Below are 18,979 nucleotides of genomic sequence, written 5' to 3' on the forward strand. Positions count from 1 at the left end.
AGTATGTGTATAATCGGCAAAGACATGTATGTAGCAAATTTCATGTCAAAAGTGCAGTAAATAAGAATAATAAAACGAAAATAAAACTTTCTTGTCCATTTGGCAACATTTTCTATTACTTATTCTAATTTTCGCATTTGTAATTCATTTCCTATGAAATTTAACACAAATATACATTTTCCACAGTATTAAAAGTACCCTGCAAAATCATTATCAAATTATATTCTTACAAGAAGACAGTTGTAGATATGCGACAATCATTTTCGACATATATTTTAAATAATAATAACTTTTAAATGTGTATCATTATGTTATTACGTATTGAATGTATCTGCAGGCCATCATTTCTACGAACCATAATTGCCGTTCATTTGCTTATATTTTAAGGTACCTAAGTGGTAGAACGTTCATCTTTGGTGCGTGGCGTCCCAGACTAGATCCCAGATCGGGCCAGGGGCCTTTGTGGTGGACAAAACATCATATTGGAACTTTTTCGGGATTCTCCTGTTTCCTCTCACTTTATTCATTCATTTTCATCACCACCATCTTTACACGTCATAACTGTGGCACGTAACACTTACGTAACATTACATAATATGTTTATATTAAAAACTTTAGTTTAATTACCTTAGTTAATAAGGATATGTGAGCAAATAACGGTTGTTTTGTATGATATATTACTGCACGTGCACGCGTGAATCAAAATGTATTTGTATTCCCAACTGCTTTTGCGTGTCGGGGTTTTGGTACTTCCCTCCTGGAATCCGTCTTTGCTACCCTTGGGAAAAAAAAAAAAACCTGTGGGCGTCCTTGACCATTAGTGTAATTACCTGATATACCACCACATGTAAAAAATTTGCAACTTGTACTTGAAATTCTTATTTTTCCCTGTTGACACTAAATTGCTTTTTGGTGGGATTTGTAGAAAATCTGCAATGTGTAAAAACAATCGTGAAGAGTCAGTTGTATTCCCATGAATCCTAGTGACACTTCTTGTTTTCTCTGGCATATTAACTCTTCTTTCACTTCAGGCTTTCATCTTGTCCTGCAACTTCAAAGATAAAGGATCAGTTAAGTATTACGATGAAATGTTAAAAAGGAACAAAATGCCCCTACAATTCGACAATTCGGCACTGTTTTTCGATAGTAGCCTATGTTAAGATGTGTAACTATTGTACATATTAGTGTATGCTGCATATAATTACCACATGAGTTGTGAGTGATCTAAGTTTATGTATCCACTCAATAACGAACAACTATTGGTGTCCGTTATTCACAGGTTTTACTGTATTAGAAAATTGCAAAAAGATATTATGAAATATTCGTTGAATTTTGCAGGGAAAAAAGGAAAACGTGAAACAGTGGTCACTGATAAATTCTCTTAAATGCTGGTAAAGCACTAATAAATAGAGATGGGCACGAGTCGCGTCAAAGGTAATTTTCTCGAGTCAAGTTCCGAGCCGAGTCACTGTTTTTTAGGTGTAGTTTCGAGTCGAGTCGAATTTGATAAATGGCTCGATCATTCAGCTCGTTTTCACTCGTTTTGAAATCATGGCCTGATTAGACTGGAAAGCGAAAGTCGTCAGAAATATAAGCAGTATGTGAAATATTTTTAGTGTTGCTCACGAGAGGGGACACTGCTCGCATCTCGTCTCGTCTCGATAAGGAGGCCACAAGAGATTTTTATAACGAGCTTAGTTCCGCAAGGCTTAATTGACCCGATAGCTCGAGCCGGCTCGATTGGGGTGAGTTATCGGCTCGAGACTAGGGATGCGCACGAGACAAGATTTGTGGCTGTTTCGTCTCGAAAATGTGCTGTAAAAGTAATGTCTCGACTCGAAAATGTGCTGTAAAAGTGATGTCTCGACTCGAAAAATGCATATTTCTCTATTGGAAGAGCCGTACCTCGACTCGAATTTTGTCAGGAAAATCCTGTCTCGACTCTTCTCGTGCGCATCCTTACTCGAGACGACTCAATAGGGATAAGCCACTTACTCGGTTCGGCTCAACTGAACCAAGGGCTGGAGCAGGGCTCGGGTAAGCTGTTGGCTCGGCTAACTTCTCGGTTCGGCTCAATAGTCAATGAACTAAGAGCCAAGCTGCTTGAACCGTTGACCAATCTAAACCCGGATCAAGCAGTTTTGAATATGTTTGGCCGGCGACCTATAACTTTTAATAACTGTTAACAATTTTTGGCTCGAGCCCAAACACATCAAAACTAGAACCTCGTGAAAAATGTCCTTGCCTCCTAGACTTCACGACTACCGAGGTCCGCAATCAACTAGTTACTACTATTCAAATACAAGCCACCTATCTTTCATATTTATACATGGTGTTGTTAACAATAATAATGATAATAATAATAATAAGTAGTAGTAATAGTAGTAGTAGCAATATCATTGATAATAATTATATTCTCTATACTTGATAGAGGATACTTGAAGAGAGTACTTGAAACCACACACAGGATTTGGCTCGTTTTGGCTCGACTCGACTGAAATTTGATCCAATTTCGAGTCGAGTTGGAGGAAATTTTCGAGTCGATCTCAAAGATGTCTGTTTCGAGTCCAGTCGAGTTTAAAAGAATACTCGTTCGAATTCGCTCATGTCCATCCCTATTAATTAACTCTTTCAAATGTTGGTAATGCACTAATAAACTCTTTTAAGTGTTGGTAAAGCACTAATAAACTCTCTTAAAAGCAGGGGCGGGTCAAGGAGGCGATTGCCCCGATCGCCCCCCCCCAGAAGAGGAAACTTTCTTATTATATATATATATATATATATATATATATATATATATATATATATATATATATATATATATATATATATATATATATATATATATAACCCATACCAAAGTTTGGAGCCCTTAAAAGTAGCAGTATGACAACCCACCGCCTCCCCCAGAAGTCGGTCCTGTATCCGCCCCTGCGGTGAACCACTAATAAACTCTCTTAAATGTTTGGAAAAACAATAATAAACTCTCATAAGTGTTGATAAAACACCAAAAGACTCATTAAGTATTGGTAACGCACTAAAAAAAAAAAAAAACAAAAAAAAAAAAAAACCTCTTAACTATTGATAAAGGACTAATAAACTCTTAATTGTTGGTAAAACATTTATAAACTGTCTTAAGTATTGGTAAAGCACGATTGAACTCTCTCAAGTATTGGTTAAGCACTAATGAATTCACTTAAGTATTAGTAAGAGACTATGAATTCTCTTAAGTGGTAATAAAGCACAAATAAACTCTCGTAAGTGTTGTATTGAAAGAAATTAATTAAAGCTATTGGTCTACATTGCCAAAATAAATGATTGTTTAAGGATTTTCGGTTTTTCTTTCTTTTAATGCTAGTTGGTATTGAATAATACTATGCATGCAAGTTAAGTACTTCTGGGAAGTAAAAGTTAGTGTCGTGTCTAGCATTAACAGCATAAATTGATGATTGATCATATCAGAGTTCTAACGGACACACTTTCCCCCATTTACTGCACGATATATTAATACATATATAAATGATCACAATGGCATTCGCGTGCGTATACAATAAATCGATTCAGTTTGTACTTGAAGTCTCAGGAAATATTTAGTCCTTCAAGGAAAAATACAGGGAGTTTATTTTTGACAAATTTAACCTTTCATTTTTTTCTCTCTTTTTAGTTTGTTACATCTTAAGGATAAACTCTTGTGTTGTGTGTAACACGAAATTTGTGAAGATTTGTCTCTAATCGATTTGTTTTCCTAAGTTACGAAATCAATTTGTTTCAAAGTTAGACTTACAGCTCACAGAGGGTCACTTTAAGTGTTTTATTTATTTACTTATTTATTTATTTATTGTTGAATGTCCTTTGCTTGTCGATCACTTTTGATGGAAGTTATTAACAAGCTTATATAAAGTTAACAGTGAACAGTAGATTTTGCTTAAAGGGAGTGCAAGCTATCTGAAATATACATATAGAGAGAGAATTTCAAGTTTTTCGTTAGTATATTATTGTATTATGGATTAAAATGTATTTACACCTTAAACTCGGGGGAGAGGGGCAATTGCTTCCTGTCCTCTCGAAATGCAGTCCCTGCCAGGGGCGTCATTTAGGGGGGCAGGGAGGTGCATTTGCCCCTCCTGAGTTTGAGATGTATATAGATTTTATCAATAGGATAGTAGTAAATCAGAGAAAAATGCGAAATTTTACTTATATCAAGGGGTCTTGCCCCCCGCAAGCAAAATCTGAAACGACGCTCCTGGTCCCTGCAATGAATCACCTCTGAATAATCCGAATGACTATCGTTTTTAGCAGGTCACTCCTCATCATCAAGTTTATAAGAACGGAGTTTATGATTCCATTAGTACAATATACTAGAAATACCCCTTATACTGACCACTCATCCGATTTTTTTGGGGGGGAGGGGGCACGTTGGCTCAGTGGCAGAGTGCTTATCTTTGGTGCTTGGGGTACTTAGTTCGTTCCCCAGCCAAGTAAGTTTGTGGTGGACAACATCGTGTCCGTGGGTTTTCTCGGGGTACTCCCGTTGGAAGTGACATATGGATGGTTACCGTTAAATTCACTGCTACATGTAAACATATTGACGGGCTGACTCCATTAATCAGGTGGGCCAAAATAATCGCTCTAGCTATATAGTGCAATTGCGCTTTCATTCAAAAGTTATCGTGTGGAGTAACGGACTCACGTAACTCAATTATCCGTTAACATATTAATGGATTGACTTCATTAATGAGCTCAGCCGACATATTCGTTCTAGCTATCTATGGCCAAAACAATTCGAAATTTCGCTTTCGTTTAAGTTATTGCGTAGAGTAACAGTCGGACGCAAATCACTTTTACTCGTTAAGATGTTAAGGAAGTGACTTCATTAACGAACTTCGTCCAGATAATCCTTCTAGCTACCAATTGGTAGAAAACAAAATACAAAAATTTGCTTTCTTTTAAGAGTTATCCCCTGTAGAGTAACGGACAATTGCACATACTACGTTACAATGTTGTCCCACTTAGATAAACCCTAATAAGCTTAACCACAAGAACAATAGATTAACAATATCGATGTTAGAATTGGAAAATAATTTTCTATATTTTGTATTTATTGATTACGCTACTCATTACTAAGTTACTGATTATTCAAAAAATTAAATTACGTCTTACGTTTATGCCCTTTCGGCTAAGGGGGACGATGATTAAGGCTAGTGAATCATGATATAAGAATTGGTAGAATGAAAATATGGGAGGCAACGGGAGTACCCCGAGAAAACCCACGGACAAGATGTTGGTCCACCACAAATTTACTTTTTCGGGGATCAAACCAGGGACTCCACACACCAGAGGGAAGCGCTCTATCACTGAGCCACCATGCCTTCCCTGATTATTCGAAGAGGAACTTCAAGTTTATGACACAAATCTCTCTGTCCCTCTGTAGATGTCTGGTGATTCAATCTTATTTTGGTCCTATCTTTAAAGTGTCATTGAGGCCGCGGTGGCTCAGTGGTAGAGCGTTCACCTCTGGTGCATGAGGTCCTTTGTTCGATCCCTGCTCGACCCAAGTGAACTCGGGTTGCCGCGGTGGCTCAGTGGTACAGCGTTCACCTCTGGTGCTTGGGGTCCCACTTTCTTCATTCCACCATTTCATTCATTTCTCATAATCACCGTCTCCTTTAGCCTAACCGGCATAACCGTGGGACGTAAAACTCAAAGATTTCATTTCATTTTTTTCCAAGTGAACTCGGGGTTCTCTCGTTTCCTCCCACTTTCTTCATTCCACCATTTTGTTAATCTCTCATCATCACCGTCTCTTTTAGCCTAGCCGGCATAACTGTCGGACTTAAAAAGATTGAGACTGAAGTGTCATTGGTTGGTTACACTTCATTCTAAGAATATCTTCACTAATTTCACGGTCATTCCATAGCAGAAAACTTTCCACTAATAGGTAAGATCGTCTCTTCAGAAAAAGAAAAAACAAAGAATTATCGCTGCATCAGTATTGTATTGCGAAATTGTGCTTTGTGAAATTGTTCATTACACCTTATGATGTGAAAACATTTTGTGTACTTCCTAAATTAATGTAATCTTTACTTCCATGAAGAAAACGGAAATCTATGACTTCCACGGTATCTAAAATCTAAGTTCCATTTTTGCCTCAAACCGTGAGATTGGTTTATGTTCCATGCGGGGTTATTATATGATTAGGGATGCGTTCGAGTCGAGTCGAGGCAGAATTTTCTTGACAAATTTCGAGTCGAGACACAGCTCTTCCAATAGAAAAATATATACTTTTCGAGTCGAGACATCACTTTTACAGCACATTTTCGAGACGAGACAGTCTCAAATCTTGTCTCGTGCGCATCCCTATATATGATATCTTCTATATTTAGGTTATGCAAAGCATAAAGGAAGAAGTTAAAATTTTTGTTGAATATTCACATTGCGTGTATACTTACGCGCTGCTTGTTTATTATAAATATATGGAGCACAAGATTCTGAAGCAGATAAAGAGTTATAAGCTTCGTTTTCTCTTATTTTTTGTTTCTCTTTTAACAGCGCTGAAGTTTCTTTGTAACCGCCGTTTCCAGCGCCGAAATGTGGACCTAAAAAATGAATTCCAACCACCAGAATGCATTCAATGAGTTGAGTTAATTTTGAGTTTAACGTCCCGTGCAGCAGCGAGCTATATATGAAACGTGGACTTACTGATTAACATGGAATCCGAACCACGTGAGCTCGCACCGGGAATCGAACCCGGACATCCCACGCCAAAGACACCTACGCTAACCACTCAGCCCCGAAGGAGCTCGAAATGCATTTAAATTTCAATTTTCTCCCACCAGGCAGTGGGGGACGTAGGCCGGGAACGGGGGGACTAGACACTCCCAGCTTTGAGTGATAAAATTGATTGAAGCTATTATTCATGTGTGTTTGAAAGTTTATAGTAAACGTTGCGATTTATTTTATATTGGACACTTTTAGGATAACGTAAATAGTTGTTTTTTTATATTCAATATTTTTGGGACAAAATCTGACTTGAATGTTAATTACTAGAGCAACCCACATTATGCTTTATTTTTTTTTGTTTAATTATGCTTTATTTTTTTCCAAATTATGCTTTATTGTTAATTTCAATCATTGTTTTACATTAATACTGTATAACTGTAATATTTATTATATATTAAATATTCTAAATATCTTAATCTATTTATTAATATTTTATGCAACCAGTTTCTTTCATATTTAATGAACTTTCTACTTAATGCACTGTAAAGAGATATGCTTTACTCGAGTCAGTTTTTTCTATCACTTGTGTGCGCCTTAGAGGTGCACACCTGTATATAGAAAGGGAAAGTAAAAGATGCCACCAAAAAGTACAGAAAGTGCTTAAGTTCGAGAGGTACACATAACAATATAGTATGGAGTTCTTTTGTACTATTCATTGTTGGCAGAAAGTTTTCTTCTTCTTTTCTTCACATCAAAGGATTACACCGAAAAGTTTACAGAAATAAAAATAAGCATTTCATTGTTGCATTGTTGTTCTCAATGATTTTGCAGTGTAAATATAGGTTTTAAAAAATATTAATACGGTATGTTAAACTTGCAGTTAAACATAATTTTCCATAAATTATGCTTTATGCTTTATTTTCTAAAATTATGCTTTCAAAATTAGTTTCTTCTGGACCCTTACACAACCACAACCATGTTCAAGATACCAACTACGTATATGTGTAAATTGCTGTTATGCTTTTAATGTTTTTTTATGCTTTTGGGTTGCTCCATTAATTACCTTTTTTGCCATATAAAGCGCAATGTTTTGTGAGTGTCAATGCCTACAATTTATTAATTACCAATTTGTACTTCATGTCTAACTATAACTAGTGAGAGGAATGATTCAATTACTATTCCTAGCTCCTGGTTATGAAGTGCATAAACTCATGATATATCTATCACAGTCTGAGTTCTGGCTGCCCTCCCCCTCCCCCCCAATTTTTACCTTCTAGATCCGCCACTGCCACCAGAAATTGAACCCGGGGCAATAAAGGCATCCACACTTGTTTATTAGGTGTATTAACTCGTCACAATCGAGATACCTAAATTTGACTCCATAGAACTACTAGCACAGAATCTTCGCTGACAGAAGTTGACCTTCTAATCAACCTACCTAACTTTGACTAACTGACTTGACCTAACTTTGCTTCACAATCAGCAACCTAGTTCCGCTGATTGCTAGACTACACGAAACTAGTTTTAAAAAATTTAGTTGACCCCGACGTGATTTGAACACGCAACCTTCTGATCTGGAGTCAGACGCGCTACCGTTGCGCCACGAGGTCACGTTAGATGGTAACAGCCAACACGACTAAAATATGTGAAAGGAACTAACGCTAATGCCAATGGTAATATTTTGTATATTCATTCATTCGTTTATTCCGGATAAAATGGGATTTTGGAGTAATGAAGTCATGTGGTTCGAATCTTCTGTTAAACTGTAGTAGCAGGTCTTTTGAAGTCTCAATCCTGAAAGAGGACTAATATCCGAATGTCAGCAATCTTTCTCTTTTTGCAAATTCATTCTTTTCCTGAGCTATTCTAGTTCTCAGACCTTCTTTTTCTTTTTCATTATTTCAATCGGAGAATATTGTGCCCTCCCTAAATAATTTTACCTTCATTTCTTCAATTTTCAAACTTGATTTAGTGATTGAATTGATACGGAACTCGGAAAGCACGAATTTCTGTAATTTCGAGTCGGCATATTTAACTTATTGATTGATTTACACTTTAATATGTTTCTTCTCAGTTTCGAGGCTGTATAAAACGTAAATCTATAGCTTAACATGGGAATTGAACCCTGGTCTCTTATTCCGAAAGCGTGTATTCTAACCATAATAACCAAGAAGGAGTTACATACAGTATGTCAGCTGGAAGACCATTTGGATCTTAAGATATTTTTGATATGATGGAATTTTTCTGGCTTTTCAGGAGCTTACTATGACCACGCCGATGCTGTGGCTGGAGCGTTGGAAGGGTATAAAAAAAAAGGAAAAAGAAAGAAAGTAGGATATAACGATAATAACCAATACTTAAGACTAATTTTCCATCTGCGAAAAATAAAAATGTATGAACCGGAAGAAGAAGAAGGAAACTTAATTTCTATGTTGATTATTATTCCTAACTTTTTGTCTTTATGCCAATCGATGCCAATTATTAAAAAAGCACTGAAGAATTAGTGATAATTTTATCCTTATAGCTCATTAATCTGTCGTCTCAGTAATGTCATTTCAGATTTCCGCTGGGGAAGGGAGGGCACAGGGTTCTTCACCTACATAGCAGTTTCACGTTTTGTTTATAAGTATATTACTATACACTTGATTAAAATGTATATTTCTTAAATCGAGGGGGCAATTGGCTCCTGTTCTCCCCAGATGATGTCTCTGTATCGTGATTCTAGTGTCACAATGAAAGGTTTGATGTAGGGATTTCCAATTCCGGAATATTTACTTTCCGGAATGCGCAAAGTAAAATAGGAAAAATTCCGGACTTCCGTAATTCCGTAATTTTTCTCTAAATCGGAATTTTTAAATTCCAGATTTTTCCGAAATCTGGAAAATAAAATTTCCGATTACGGAAAATTTTGGCTATCCCTAGTTTGATGGTAATATATTTCTAATATGTTTCATCTCAATAGGTGGCGTGGTTCTCACATAGTATCAACTTTTAGATTTAAAGAAAGGAATACTATTTTTTTTTTTTTTTTGGTCAGTTTTCTCAAAAACTTCCCATTAGAATTTAATCTCAAACCTTTCATTTCGTTGACGTTATCTATCCATTGATATATATATATATATATATATATATATATATATATATATATATATATATATATATATATATATATATATATATACAGAGGCGAATCCAATGGGGGCTATAGCCCCCTTGACGCTCAAGTATACCACTGGATAAAATGGGCTCAATCCTGCTTTACACTGGATAAAACTGCAAACTATGGTTTAGCCCCTCCCTTGATTATAACTTGGATCCGCCACTATATATATTATGGCCTATATAAGAAAAATTGTAGACTCTCGAAATTGTTTTCCATACTTTATTTCTTTTTCGTGTTTATGTATATAACTATAGATTAATCCGTACCACAATGTATAATTTTCAATTATTGCTTCACAAAAAACACGCGACGAGGATGGGATTCGAACCCACGCGTGCAGAGCACATTGGATTAGCAGTCCAACGCCTTAACCACTCGGCCACCTCGTCTGCTGCTGTGCTTTGCTCATATGAATGTTTTTCCGTAAGTTGTCTTCCTATTAATGCTTCTTCCGAAATCTGTATGTAAATTATTCATGATACAACTTGAAAGAAAGCGATTACATCATGTACAGTATATATTCTTAACGTTTTCTTCTTTTAAATTAAACTATCTACCGCATAAGAACTTTTAGCCGGTGTCACAGCATATTCAGTGCAAGGGAAAAACAGCAATGCTGCTGGATCAATACTGCCTGCCCTCTGTTGGCAAAAGAAGGTAGATGGAGCGATAAACGACCTTGACCGCTTTGTCGCCATGATTTCGTGCCTAAGGTCGTTAAAATTCTCTTGTTCTCTAATAAAAAGAGAAAGGGGTAATCTTATATCTTACTTCCTACATTTCTCTGTCTTGAAAAGTCTGTTACTTTAGTTTACATGAAAGTATGAATGGAAATCACAAAGGAATGCGATTTTTCTTCTGACGTGGTGATTATATATTTATGAAGTAGTATTCTAGGACATGATCTATTGGAATAGAAGAAAGATGCATAAAGAATGGTAATGTGTATTATTGTTATAAATGGTCCTTTTTTTGGAGAAGAATCAAGTGGGTTCCTTGATAGTTTTACCGCAACCTTGTTATAAACTGAAACGTGAGGCAAAGAATTGGAGGAAAATTTTCCTGCGGAACCTTTCATAGATGAGAAACATATTCCGACTACTGCATTGCAGCTCAAAAATATCTGCTAATAATAATAATAATGCAATTAGGACAGATAATCGGAAAACATACAGAAGTAAGTAATTATGAACATCTGTCACATGGTCATGAAATTCTTTGAGAAGATCTGTTCTAGAAATATACACTTCCTAGATATGGCCATCAGATTATGTTTTAAACGCTTTAAAACAATGATGGGTAAACTACAGCCGTGGGCCACATATGGCCTTCCTGAAAGGCTCTATCTGGCCCGTTACATGATTCCTAATCTGGCGAATGAAAAGAGGAATAAGATTACTTCGAAAGAGTTGTATTAAAAACAGAGTGACAGATTAACACTTCATTTCATTTCTGTCAATCCCAATATAAACCAAATTATGAGAAATTTCGATCATTATTAGGGCTTATTATAAGATTTTTTTTTAAAGTAACGTATCTTCGTTGTTTTCAATAAATTATATACTTTTTTTTGCACTCTCCTTATAAAGTTTGCCCATCACTGATTTAAACCGATATTATTATTATTATTATTATTATTATTATTATTATTATTATTATTATTATTATTATTATTATTATTATTATTATTATTATTATTATTATTATTAGGTTTGGTCCTGGAAATGTTTCTTCCACGTTTCTCGATCTTCAGCTTTCTCTTTTAACTCCCAATATTTTCTTCTGTTTTTCAAATCATCAATCAATTTCGTTCTTCTTCCTATTCTTTGCTTTCCTTCCATGTTTCCTTCTATGGCGATATGAAGAAGACAATTTCTTCACAAGATGTGTCAAATCCAATTGGCCTTTCTATGAAGGTTAGTGGCTATAGAAGCGTCCTCTTCTCTCCTATCCGTTTTAAAATGTCTTCGTTTGTTATTATCTCTGTTCATTTTATCTTCTTCATCTTCCTCCAACACCTGAGTTCCTTCGTGGTTAAGCGGTTAGCGTACGCGCCTTTGGCGTGGGAGACCCGGGTTCAATTCCCGGCGGGAGCTCATGTGGTTCGGATTCTACGTTAATCAGTAGGTCCAGTCTCATATAGCCTTGCTGCTGCAAGGGACTTTAAACTCAAAACCAACTCAACTCAATTCCTCCAACACCACATTTCAAAGCTCTCTAAATATTTCTTCTCCAACCCCCGTAAGGTCCAAGCCTCTAAACCATGCAGTCCAGTCCTTCATATATAGCTGACCAGCTTCTTCCGTAGTCCAATATTAAGCCTGCTAGTTAACCTTTCTAGATTCCGACATTTTTAAGGTAAATTACACTGTGCAACAGTGAATTTTTTACAGAAATGTAAATGGTGTCCTTTATTGATTTTTGGGCGCTGAACACGGCACTGTCAATAAAAATGTGCTACTGGCTAAGATTTACTTGCAACTACACAATTTGCATGTTACATATAACGCTATATTAATGAATTTACAAAGGTAAGAGTCACGAAACATTGAAATGATTACGAAAATAAAAATAGCTATTCTTTATAATTTCTTGGACGCTAAACAATAAAATGACAATAATAATATGTTCCTAGCTCAGACTTGGTGGTAATTGCATAATTTACCTTTTGCATATAACGCTATTGTAATGAAATTGCAAAGGTAAAAGTCACCAAACTTTGAAATGATTACTGAAATATTGGGAAGCTTCAAAGAAAGCACACACACACACCAAACTTTACTAAAATCAGATAAATTTCATAAATGCTATCGTGAAACGATACGCACATACACACACACACACACACACACACACACATATATATATATATATATATATATATATATATATATATATATATATATATATATATATATATATATATATATATATATATATATATACATGTTGAATGGTAAAAGTAGTGACTTAAACTAATTTCAATTACTGATCTTTGTTTTAATTATGAAATATTATGATTTTCATATCAATCTATCACACGCGTTAGGCCTGGCTTTTACTATTCGTTCAGAAGATAACATGTACAGCAGGTTAAAAAAATGGTATCTTACTCCTAATCAAGCAACAAGTTGTTTTGTTCAGTGCTGGATATGCTATTTGTCTGAACAAATATATTCCGCCACGTTTAATGCTTGTTTTAAAAACATGTAATTTTTTTCCTTGACATACCATGTATTTAAACAGGAGAATACGTGAATAATGAAGTATTTGACAGCTTGTGATACTTGCTTCCTGATGTGCTATGTGTCTGAACGGATATGTTACGCTAAGTGTGAATACTTGCATTAAAAAGCATGTAAAAACGTTTTTCCTTGATATGTTACGTGTCTGAATATATACGTTACGCTAAGTATGAATATTTGCATTAAAAAGCATGTGAAAACGTTTTTCCTTTATGTGTTACGTGTCTGAATATATACGTTACGCTAAGTATGAATATTTGCATTAAAAAGCATGTGAAAACGTTTTTCCTTTATGTGTTACGTGTCTGAATATATACGTTACGCTAAGTGTGAATACTTGCATTAAAAAGCATGTAAAAACGTTTTTCCTTGATACGTTACGTGTCTGAATATATACGTTACGCTAAGTGTGAATACTTGCATTAAAAAGCATGTGAAAACGTTTTTCCTTGATGTGTTACATGTCTGAATATATAACTTATGCTAAGTGTGAATATTTGCATTAAAAAGCATGTGAGAATGTTTTTCATTGATGTGCCATGTGTCTGAACGGATAACATAAATGAGAATTTACGTTTTTTACAGTTTAATTTTAATCTAATCTTGACCTTTTACATAATTTACGGTCTGTCTGCGAACAGTTGTCTTCGCGCTTCTTCTCTTCTCTGATTGGTTTTAAATGTTAGATTGGGCTCTCTGGCTGTGACAGCCAGCGTGAGGGAAGTTCATTTTCTGCCTTCGACGGACGAATAATTTAGCTTCCCTGACGTCACTGCAGCAAAGTTAGTTTATCTGATGTTTCTGATCTTGTTAATTTCTTTTCTTTCCTCTTGTCAAACAAAATTCTTGTTTAGAGTCTTCTGTGAATGTTGAAGCAATTTTTTTCCCGTTCCTTAAAAAAGCTACGATTAATACTCATACCGGTATATAAAATCAAGAGCTAAGAAGAGTTCTTAACATCTAATTCAATGATTTTCAAACTTTTTGCGACTAAGGACCATTTTATATTAATCAGAATGTTCTATGGACTACCCTTCTCTTGTCCTCTTCGCCAGCAATGATTTTTTTTTTTTTTAATATTTTAAACATATACCGCTATACGAGGAGCATTCAAAAAGTTCCCGTAATTTCATTGTAACTATTTATTGCCACAATATAGGTATACATTCACTTAATTGCAGTGTTCGAAGTGGAAAAAGAGCAGAGATGGTGTTTTATTACGATGTTGACTCGTCATACCGGCTATCTAAATGTTGAAATACAGTGAGGAGTTGCCTAAAAAAATGCATTTCTATTTGTATAATAAAAAGGTAACCATTGGAGGGCTTTTCTGTAGTTACAGGAGAAGGGGTACATGGAGAGACTTTGATCCCCTGCCAACAACTTTCTGAAAACAAAAAAATAATAAAAACATCTCCTTATGTTATATCATACAAAATTACACACGAAAATGCTCAAGAACCGAGTTTTTATATTAGCAATTTCCTGCGCGGAAACACCAGGACCAACCACTTGACTAAGGGGTAATGACCCTTGAAAGATCCGCCACCACAGCAGCCAGCCCTTAAATCCGCCCATGCTCAAAAACACGACATTTATATGCATTAAGGCAAGATGACACACACACACTATAAGAAGAAAAAAAAACAATTCAATATGGAATATCAAAATATAAACTAGATGAACTTCTTTGAAGACACCTCATTTTTAAAACAAAATATAGGAAAAAGCTAACAAAAACGTCGGTGTTGTCAGCTTAGAAATTATTCCTGCATACGTGCAAAGCTATTCGTTAATTATTGTGTATAAAAATGGATTTACTAAAGTATTTTAGCATCATCTCTCCAGTCTTAATCAGTGAAAAACCAGAGGTGGTATGCCTTTATCACTGAAAAACCAGAGGCGGTATGCCTTTATCACTGAAAAACTAGAAGTGGTATGCCTTTATCACTGAAAAACCAGAAGTGGTATGCCTTTATCACTGAAAAACCAGAGGCGGTAGGTATGCCTTTATCACTGAAAAACCAGAGGTGGTATGCCTTTATCACTGAAAAACCAGAGGTGGTATGCCTTCATCACTGAAAAACCAGAGGCGGTATGGCATACCACCGCATACCGTTTCACTTCGATCACTGCTTAATCGTCTTCAAAATAGGCTTTTTCAGAATAAAACACTTGTTCCACCTCTCCAGTCATTGTTGGAAACAACCCTGGAAGTCCTGTTTTGTTACGTTCCGGAGTTCAGCCATCGCGTTGGTTTGTATGTCTTCTACGGTGGCAAAACCGTTACCTTTGAGACCTTTTTTTAATCTTAGGAAAGAGTAAGAAGAAATCCGCTGGTGCCAAATCCGGTGAGTAGGGAGGCTGGTTGAGGAGGGAAAATTTAGTGTTGCCACACTTGGTACAATTGTACCAAATTCATCGGCCCGTTGGTACCACGCTGACATTTTCAGACCCTTTTGAGAAAAAGTTGGTACATTTCTACCCAATCCAGCACCATTTAACAAATACGTGTCACATTTTTCAAAAGTGTCAGTAAGGCTGTTCCTACATCTCGCGTTACTCATACTGTGTGTTGGACTCTTAAAAAAATGCTGTTGAACATTCATTTCTGTAACGTTGCACCGCATAACGCTACGAACTTTGTGTAGAAAATTCGTAATTCGAACTATACCGGGAAACAAATGACGCTAGATGGGCGCATCCGCGCCACGCAAGGATGGCGTCACGCATGAAGAAGACGAGAAAGAAGCAGTGTGGTTGAAATTTTAGTCGTCCTATTTGGATGTTTTCAAAAACTAATTTTTAGAAAGAGCACTTTCTTGATTTAAACTCTTGGAAAAGGGGGAGTTTTATAGAACTTTACCTCTTTTAGTTTAGTGTTATAGAGCCATGTATTACACTCAGGGGTAACAGTGGATCTGAAAAGGAGGTGGACGCATGACGTCATGTTGTCCTTCGTGCCTATCTTTGCCCATTGTAATTTTTTTTTAGAAGTGGGGGACGCCACAGATATTTACCGGAAGTGAGGAGACGGCGTCCCCCGCGTTCCGCCACACCTTTTACCCCCGATAATATAAAATAATGAATTCATCCCTTTTTGTTTCAATTTGGTACTATTTTTCAGCGCACTCCAGAGCTAGGACTGTGGCAATACTGAGGGGAATGTTCATTTCTACGAACACTGTTTAAATACCGTAGAAGGCATTCAAACCAACGCGATGGCTGGCTTCGGAACATACCAAAACAGGACTTTGAGCGTTGTTTCCAGCAATGCCAGGAAATGTAGAACAAGTGTGTGTGTTCTAAAGAATCCTATTTTGAAGGCGATTAAGTGAATATGTCTGTTTATTGTGGTAATAAATGGTTACAACGAAATTCGAGGAACTTTTTGACTGCTCCTCGTACTTATATTTTTATTGTGGTAATAAATAGTTACAACGAAATTCGGGGAACTCTTTGACTGCTTCTCGTACTTATATTTTTATTGTGGTAATAAATAGTTACAACGAAATTCGGGGAACTCTTTGACTGCTCCTCGTACTTATATTTTTATTGTGGTAATAAATAGTTACAACGAAATTCGGGGAACTTTTTGGCTGCTCCTCGTACATATATTTTTATTGTGGTAATAAATAGTTACAACGAAATTCGGGGAACTTTTTGCCTGCTCCTCGTACTTATATTTTTAATAATTGAAGGCTACCAAGCAGGGGCGTATTTATGCATGGGCCAAAATGGAGAAACCGGGGCGGCGAATTAATCAAATATATGTAAAATAGATCTGACCTCGGAAGAAGTATTATCATATGCTTATGTTATACATCGACAGTAGTGTTGCTTACGAGACGATATACCGAATGATGAGAAGGCGAAACCATCGGTATATCTCGTAAAATCATGTAAGATTACTGTGGTAACTCAAGATCAAATTTTCTCTCCAAATTGTTACTGGCAGCTAAAGAGAAAATGAAATTTTTAAGTTTTACGTCCCACGGTTATGCCGGTTAGGCTAAAGGAGACGGTGATGATGAGAAATGAAGGAGATAGTGGAATGAAGAAAGTGGGAGGAAACGGGAGAACCACGAGAAAACCCACGAGCACGGTATTTGTCCACCACAAAGTCCACATGCCGCGAGCTGGGATAGAACCAAGGACTCCAAGCACCGGAGGTGAACGCTTTACCACTGAGCTACCGTGCCCCCGGCAGCTAAAGAGACCGTGTACACAAAAAGTACCTCATCTGAACATATAATTCATTGTTGCTCCTTGCTCTGAGTGTTTTTAGAAATGAGTTCTCATAGTTTTAAATCAAGGACAATACTCTTAATTTAATACAATAACCTCACAATTAGTTATGTAATTAAGATAAGTAAATTTGTCACCTTTTTGCACTTCCTTACTGAAAATTCTTTCCTGATGACCAAAATGACAAAAGCACTTAAAATATCTTTAAAAGAATAGATTGCGTAAGTTAAGTAATTGCACCAAGCATAATGGCAGGGAGTATGTACAGTATGCGTGAAAAGAAGTGGTATGTAAAATACTCTATTTACTTCTGTCAAAACGCCTCAATTCATCGAGCGGATGTAGTGAAGGATTTTGCTTTATTGCTTTGCAGTAAGGAAATCCTCAGTTCGAATCCTGCTATCTAACTGTACGGTTTTCGAACGCCTTTATTAATACAAATATAAAAGCTATACAATTAGATTTTGTTTCACTTTGTGAAAGTACGAGGGACTGTCAAACTATGCAAATGAAACTGAAGCCCGGAAGTGATAGAGTTATCGCTTCCGGTTTTAATAGAGCGATAAGATGGAGTTTAAAACCTGCTCTGGGGGCGCTGAATCCGTATTAAAAACAGTTTCTTGCTATCTCGTACATCTATTGGTTATGGGAATCAATATCGAAACCGGAAGCTGTAATATACTTCTACCATTTCGGGTTTGAATACAAAAATAAGAGCTAAGATATAAAATACTACCAGAATACTCGTTCTTCGCACGGGGAGAACATGTTTTATTTTGAACATGAAGTAGGGTCTACTAATGGAGGCTGAATTTGGATTTTTTGTTTATTTGAGTTTAACGTCTCGTTCAGCAGCTAGGCTATACGAGACGTGGACCTACTGATTAACGTAGAATCCGAACCACATGAGCTCCCTCCGGGAATCGAACCCGGGTCTCCCACGCCAAAGGCGCGTACGCTAACCGCCTAGCCACGAAGGAGCTCTGAATTTGGATTTAAACGGCATCGAAAGTATCACTGTTCATCTCAATGACCCCGAAAACTATAGATTCGACATGAATATCAGGCATTTTCGATCATCTTCCATTATTTTTATATATCCGCCTTCCCCTCCCCTAAGTTCCTCCGTCAAAGTGAAATTATAAAAACCATCCCAATCCCAAATCTCATCTATGTGGAAAATTTGATCGAAATCGGTTAGGTGGTTCAACTGTTGTTAAATCATAAACATACTGACTTTAAATCATAAACATACTGACATATATATGTTCTTGTAGTTTCCGTATCCATATTTAACAACTGTTTTTCGCTACTATTTTGAGCTCGTTGGTATTAATATTGTAAGGGAAAATGGTGGTAGATTTCTACCTCTTCCGGTTTTAGTAGAGAGATCAGGCCGAAAATGGAATCTAACCTTCAACTCTTAACCAATATCAAAAGCCGGTTTCCTTTATTTATTACGGTACTACTTTTCTCTATGGTGGCAATTGTTGAAACCAGAAATGATAGCTTGTAGAATTCTACCACTTCCAGTCAGAATAGAGCGTAAATGAAGGAGATTGAGTCTGTTCTCGAAACACTGAACCCATATCAAAAGTCATTA

General features: G+C 36.4%; 1 protein-coding gene, 1 long non-coding RNA gene and 2 other non-coding genes across 5 annotated transcripts in view; 1 reads left to right on the forward strand and 3 right to left on the reverse strand.

Annotated features, from left to right (window-relative positions):
* The window catches only part of LOC145681149 (uncharacterized), a 469,136-nt gene that overhangs the window by 408,218 nt on the left and 41,939 nt on the right, over window positions 1-18,979 (reverse strand). The gene's annotated exons all lie outside the window — the stretch shown is intronic.
* The window catches only part of LOC145681148 (protein THEM6), a 156,710-nt gene that overhangs the window by 26,229 nt on the left and 111,502 nt on the right, over window positions 1-18,979 (forward strand). The window lies entirely within an intron of this gene.
* Window positions 8,259-8,330, reverse strand: TRNAW-CCA (transfer RNA tryptophan (anticodon CCA)). Its single transcript has one exon. It is a non-coding gene; the product is annotated as a tRNA-Trp (tRNA).
* Window positions 10,191-10,272, reverse strand: TRNAS-GCU (transfer RNA serine (anticodon GCU)). The gene has a single exon. It is a non-coding gene; the product is annotated as a tRNA-Ser (tRNA).

Source organism: Thermobia domestica, chromosome 3, assembly GCF_964235325.1.
Source record: "Thermobia domestica chromosome 3, izTheDome1.hap1.1, whole genome shotgun sequence".
Classification (NCBI taxonomy): Eukaryota; Metazoa; Arthropoda; class Insecta; order Zygentoma; family Lepismatidae; genus Thermobia; species Thermobia domestica.